Source organism: Prionailurus bengalensis, chromosome D1 (genome assembly GCF_016509475.1).
Source record: "Prionailurus bengalensis isolate Pbe53 chromosome D1, Fcat_Pben_1.1_paternal_pri, whole genome shotgun sequence".
Lineage (NCBI taxonomy): Eukaryota > Metazoa > Chordata > Mammalia > Carnivora > Felidae > Prionailurus > Prionailurus bengalensis.
This window is the reverse complement of record NC_057346.1, coordinates 88385082-88392315: the sequence shown is the minus strand read 5'-3', so window position 1 is coordinate 88392315 and position 7234 is coordinate 88385082.

The window sequence follows — 7234 nt, the reverse complement described above, 5'->3', positions numbered from 1 at the left end:
CTGAGCTTGACACTTCGATTTTCCAAGACGTGTGTCTCAGGGTATTTTATGACAAGTGGTTAAGAGGACCCTTACTTTGAGGATTTAAAGCAGGCCATCTTGCCTTCTGCCTTTGCCTTCCACCCTCCGCAGGCCGCCACGAACTGACTCAGAGCGCCACCTGCTGGCCATCACCTCTCTGCTCGCTAGTTCAAATCCATCCTAGTGAGAGACAAACCTAGGTGGATATACTTCTCCGTTGTTTCATAAAAATATTGGCAAGCACCAAGAAGTCTTAATGTGTTTAATTATCAAGACATCAGAAATCTGCATCTAATGCTACAGTTAATTAACTGTGGCATTCCTGTTAAGGTTTGTTTGTTTTTTCTTCTAGAGGAGAAATAAGTAATGTCTCTTGGTATATAAAATGCTAAAGCAGTTAGGAAATTTGACTGCTTTAAGGTGGCCTATTTAAAGGAAGTCTAATTAGGGGCGTCTGGGTGGCCCAGTTGGTTAAGTAGCCAACTTTGGCTCAGGTCATGATCTCACAGTTTTGGGTTCGAGTCCCATATCAGGCTCTGTGCTGATAGCTCAGAGGCTGGAGCCTGCTTCTGTTTCCTGTGTCTCCCTCCCTCTCCGCCCCTTCCCTGCTCACACACTCTCTTTTTCTCTCAAAAATAAACATTAAAAAAAATTTTTTTAATAAAAAAAGGAAGTCTGATTATATTGCATTGCAACTCAGGTGGGGATAACTTGCTGCCAGTGAAGGGAATGTTTGTTCTAAATCGATAGAAGGAATGTGGTTCTTGAGTTGTGGTCCCTGAACCAGCAGTATCAGCATCGCTTGAAATGAAGTGATTTACTAAAAAAATTTTTAATTAAAAGATTAAACTTCACTAAAAGTTATTTATTAAAAATGGAGGTTCATGGGTTCTACCCCAGACAGAGTGAATCAGAAACTCGAAATGGGGTTAAGCAATCTGTGCTTTAACAAACCCTGAAGATGATTTTGACTCACGCTCAGGTTTGAAAATGACTGTTCTCAAACATTCCAGAGTTAGGCAGATCATGTGCTCTTAGGTTGTTAATAGTTAATATTTGACATAAAGGTTAAACAGTAGCTTTCCCACATGTAGACAAGCACTGTCTACTCATGGCCCCTAACCTGAAAAGTTATGCATAATTTTGTCACTCGGCTAACAGTTGTGATCTACCAGATCAATCACAATGCAATCTACCATTTTTAACCATATCAACATTAATTATAATGATTATATATATCTATATACTATATATATTAGCTATGTAACTATCTTGTGGGTGGCATTAGGGCAAAGTAAAAATGATTCTTGCTTTGTAGTATGAGCTTTATTCTTAATCCCCATTGTAGGACAACACAAGTTTCAAAAACTCAGCCAATAGCTTTGCCATCCTCAATAAAGCAATCATGAATATTTTCCATGTGTCAATGGTTCCATCTTGCACAATGGTGAATGCACAGGTAGAGTCTTTGTGGCAAGTTACCCCAAGGGCCCAAATGTCTAACCCACAATGGACTTAAGAGAAAAAAAAAACACATAAAGGGACTTCATGAGGGACCAGCTTCTACCTGTGGCCCTTGCCTGAGTGTGTCACCTGTGTGCCCTAGACCCAGACTTAGGAGAAACAGACACCTGCTCCCTTCCCTGGTCTATGACTTAATTCGGCAGTTTGCTGGAACATTTTGCTTCCTTTTATCTCATTAATGTCTTGTGTCCTGAACCAGCTTCATTTTATTGTTGTCTCTAATAGAACCACTGCTTCTCAGGAGTATTGGATTCCTGCAAAGTTAAAATAGAGCCATGGCTAGGGACTCTAGCATAGGAAGACTTGGATTTGAATTGCAGTGACATGACTTTATTTACTTAACAAACACTTACATACCACTTACCATGTGCCAGGCACTATTCTAGGTGCTTTACAAATATTAACTCTTAATCCACATAACAGCCCTATGTGGCAGTTTCTATTTATTATCATCCACATTTTACTGCCAGGGAAACTGAAGCACAGACAAGTGTAGTAACTTGCCTACAGTCCTACCGGTAATAAATGACATAAGTAAGCTGTCACTGAGGACTTTCGCCCTGTGTTCCGCTGCCTCTTTCTCAGGCTCACCTCTCTGAACCTCAAGTTTCTCATCTGCAAAATAAGGAAAATTAATACCTTTCTCCCCAGGCTATTCAAAAATATTTGAATTCGGTCTGGCCAGAAATGTAACCAAAGCATAATAGCACAAGATTAGCACCATAATAAAGATATGTAAAAAGTGCTATGGAAACATAGATAAGGAAACAATTAAATTGGCCCAGAGGTGGCTACCTGGAATAAAGAGGAAATCACATTTGAAATGACCTTGGACCAGGAAGGGGGTGACAAGGCAAGAGCAAAGACTCAGAAACCTTGACCTTGCAGAGCAAGTAGTCAGATAAGCCCAGAGTTTTCATGGTGGTGGTGGGGTTTGGGCTGGAGAGGAGCTGAAGCTGGTGAGGAAATAAATAGAGCAGATAAGTTTTCTGCAATTTGGGGACCAAATGGCAAATCAAAATCAAAACCAAGGAATCTGAGGGTAGGGGTGGGAGGGAGGGAGCAAGATGGGCTTGGAATATCTCATTAGGCCAGTAAGGAAGGAAGTACTAAAAGGGGGGGCGGGGGTAGAGGGGGATATAGGAATGTCACAAGAACAAAGAAGCCAGCTTGAAAGGGCTATCAATGGCCAAATCTGGGACAATTTGACTAATAAAATAATTAAGTACAGTAATGAGTTGTAAACCATTGGGGGGGGGGATAAGAGTCTGTGAGTTCACAGGACTAGTAAGTAAATGGAGAAAAGGGGAGACTCTTGCTCACAGCAGAATCTTGAGTATCAGCTGGCAAATGTGAAGACAACAGGGGAGTTGGAAGACCAATTGCAACTATCACAGTAAGATGACTGAATCAAACGAGAATCATCAATAGTTGCTAAATTTCAACAGAAAAGAGCAGGATATTTGGATGGTCTTAAAGTGCCTTCCCATATATTGCTTATTAGTTGCAAGGAGACAAACCAGTAATTACACCGTGGAGAAATTGGATAACCCCTTGACCAGGTGATCAATGGAGGACGGATGCTGTGTGCCTCCAGATGTGATACTCTGTAAGGGACACAACACCATTCGTTTTAGTATTCTGGCCAAGAAGGTATAACCTCAATTTAGTTATGAGACAAATTTTCAGACAAACTCAAAATGACGAACATTGTATTTTTTAAAAAGACAGGGAAGATGGACTCTATCCTCAAAAGTGCCAATGTCATACGACAAAGGGTGTGGAAATGTCCCAGATGAAAGAAGTCTAAGGAAACTTGACAACTAAATCCAATACATGGCCCTTCACTGAATCCAATCCTGGAGGAGAAAAAAATACTATGAAGGACATCATTAGGTCAATTGATAAAACCGGAATATGAAAGAGTAGATTAGTTCAAAGTATTACACAAATACTAAATTTACTGAGGTGACAACTATACTACGGTTATATAAAAGAATATCCCTATTATTAGGAAATACACACTGAAATGTTTGGGAGTAGAGGGTCATGATATATGTAACTTAATCTCAAATGAATGAGAAAAATAGGTGCGTGTGTATGGGGGGGTGTGAATAAATGGTAAAGCAAAGGGGGTAAAATGTTAACAGGCAAATCTAGATAAAAGATATATAAGTATAGTATTTTTATTCTTGCAACTTTTATATAAGTTTGATACTATTTACAAATAGTGTTTCTAAAACTCAGGAATTTAACCTTTATTTGTTTTGGACTTTGGGTTCAACTAGGAGACAAATAGGAGAGAGAAAAAATATAGGTTAAAAGTCAGTGATACACTACTATCCATTTGTCACAATTTTAATGTACTTTTGATCTTAGAAACAAAGGTCATGTGTCTCAAGCAAGCAATTCCCACCCCACCCACCCCCCCACACACACACACATAATGTGAATGATGTGCTTAGGAGGATTCACTTAGTGCCACTTTTTGAAGCAGGTTATTTCTTAACCTTATAAAATGAGCTGACTGCAAATTCTGCATTTCCTTTGTAATTAGGATCAAGATTTAATCATCTGGCTCTGAAATGTGTGTATTATAGGACTAGGAATCTGAGCTATAATGTTTTGTACATAGATCTAAGCAAGGAGTTAAAACAAGTTTCAAAGCAGTAAGGTCACTTCCGTTCTCTACCAGTGGCTACGCATTAATTCTCCCATAAAATCATCATTTCTCTGAGTTAATAGAATCTTTGAAGCTAAATCAAGTCAATTTCCATTGTCACATTGTGAAGCTTTTGAACTGCACTCACTGAATTATCCTATTTGATGGCTACCTTGAAGATGGCTTTGTGGTGATCCTAAGAAAACCCCCAGCAGCAGTTTCTGTGTGCCCAGCCTTTCCGCCCCACCCCATTTATTCTCATTACTTAATGGCAACTTAAGGCAAATGCCCACCTCCTTAGATATACGGTAGGTAAAATAGATACCGAGGCAACGTAATGTGATAGAAAGCACACTGGAATGGAAATTAAGATTCTGATTTTGCCTCAAAGTAAGGGTACATCTTTAAGTAGACCTCAGTTTCCTCATCTGCACAAGGAGGAACTTATTGTAGACCATCTCCAGGAAGTTGCTCCTCTAAATGTGATTTACAGACTGTTAAGGATGGACATTGGGATTAAGGATTTATAATAGCCAGTCTCCAAAATGCCCCCCAATGATTCTTGCGTTTGTAATCTCTTTCCATATCAAGTAGGGCTAAACTGCCTAGCCAATAGGATATTGCAGAAGTGACAGTGTGACTTCTGAGGTTAGGTCACAAAACACTTTGTGGCTTCCACCATGCAGTCTCTTGGATCGCTTGCTGTGGAGAAAATCAGCTGCCATGACATGAAGATGTTCCCACAGCTGCACAGGAAGGTCCATGTGGTAAAAGACTGAATATTTTCAATTTACATTTGGGAACAAGTCAAGGATGTCCTACTATCAAACTTCTATTCAACACTGTACTGGAGCTTTTAACTAATGATATAAGGTAAGAGAAAAGAAATAGAAGGGATATGCATCAGAAAAGAAGCAAAACTGTCTTTCATACACAAAATGGTTATGTAGGAAATCTGAAGGAGTCTCCAGAAAAAAAGAAAAAGAAGAAAAGGAAGAAGGAGAAGGAGAAGAGGAAGAAAAAACCAACTAGAACTAGTAAGTTTAGCAAGGTACATAATATAAAATTTAGTTGTATTTACATATACTAGCAAAGAGCAATGAGAAATTGAAAAAAATTTTTAAATGCCATTTAAAATAGTGTAATAATATTAAATACTTAGGGATTGATTTAACAAAATGACGAAAACCTATACTCTGAAAACTGCAAAACACTGCTGAGAATAAGTAAGGGAGACATTAGAAAAATGTAGAGCAGGGGCGCCTGGGTGGCTCAGTCAGTTAAGTGGCTGACTTTAGCTCAGGTCATGATCTCACAGTTTGTGAGTTCGAGCCCTGCGTCAGGCTCTGTGCTGACAGCTCAGAACCTAGAGCCTGCTTCGGATTTGGTGTCTCCTTCTCTCTCTGTCCCTCCCTGCTCACACTCTGTCTCTCTCTCTCTCTCTCTTAAAAATAAATAAACATTAAAAAAAATGAAGAGCAAAACCATGTTCATGGATCTGAAGATTTAATACTGTTAAAATGTCAATTCTCCCCAAATTGATCTATACATTCAACACAATCTACAGGAAGCTTTTTAGAGGATAGAAATTCCAAAGTAATTCTAAAATTTGCATAAAATGCAAAGACTCTAAATGGAAAAACAATTCTAAAAAAAAAAAAAAACTTGGGGACTCACCTACTACCTAATCAAGACAGTGTGATATTGGTGTAAGGATAGACAATGGAATAAAGTAGATAGTCCAGAAATAAACACACATATATGGTCAATTGATTTTTGACAAAATGCTAAGGTGATTCAATAGGGTAATTTTAACGGTGTTGTAATAATTGGAAATCTATACAGAGAGAGAGAGAGAGATGTCTTGATCCTTCATGCTATACAAACTCAAAATCAATCATAGTCCAAATGTAACCCATAAAAACATACAACTTCTAAAGACAATATAAGAGAAAATGTTGCAATCTTGGGGTAGGCAACAATTTCTTAGGTACAAAATAAACAGCATAAATTGTAAAATAAAAAATTGATAAGGGGCACCTGGATGGTTCAGTCGATTAAGCGTCTGACTCTTCATTTCAGTCCAGGTCATGATCTCACAGTTTGTGGGTTCAAGACCTGCAGTGTAAGGCTCTGTGCTGACAGCACAGAGCCTTCTTGGGATCCTCTGTCTCCCTCTCTCTCTGCTCCTCCCCCACGAGCTCTCTCCATCTCTCTGTCTCTCAAAAATAATTTTTTTTTTAGATTTTTTTTTTGTTTATTTATTTTTGACAGAGAGAGAGAGAGAGAGAGACAGAGCATGAGAGGGGGGAGGGGCAGAGAGAGAGGGAGACACAGAATCCAAAGCAGGATCCAGGCTCTGAGCTGTCAGCACAGAGCCCCATGCGGGGCTCGAACTCACAGACTGCAAGATCATGACCTGAGCAGGAGTCCCACACTCAACTGACTGAGCCACCCAGGCGCCCCTCAAAAATATTTTTTTAACTGATAAAATGAACTTTGTAAACATTTTAGCATTTTGCTCTTCAAAAATACCATTAAGAGAATGAAAAGGTGGGGCGCCTGGGTAGCTCATTTGGTTAAGCATCCGACTTTGGCTGAGGTCATGATCTCCCAGATGGTTCAAGCCCCACATCAGGCTCTATGCTGACAGCTCAGAGCCTGGAACTAGCTTCATATTCTATGTCTCCCTCTCTCTCTCTCTCTCTCTCTGCCCATTCCTGGTTCGTGCTCGCTCTCTCTCTCTCTTTCTCTCTCTCTCTCTCAAAAATAAATAAACATTAAAAAATAAAACAAAGGGGCGCCTGAGTGCCTCAGTCAGTTGAGCGTCCGACTTCGGCTCAGGTCATGATCTCACAGTTCGTGGATTTGAGCCCCATGTCGGGCTCCGCGCTGACAGCTCAGAGCCTGGAGCCTGTTTCAGATTCTGTGTCTCCCTCTCTCTCTGCCCCTCTCCCATTCGTGCTCTGTCTCTCTCGCTCTCTCTGTCAATAATAAATAAACACTAAAAAAATTTTTTTTAATAAA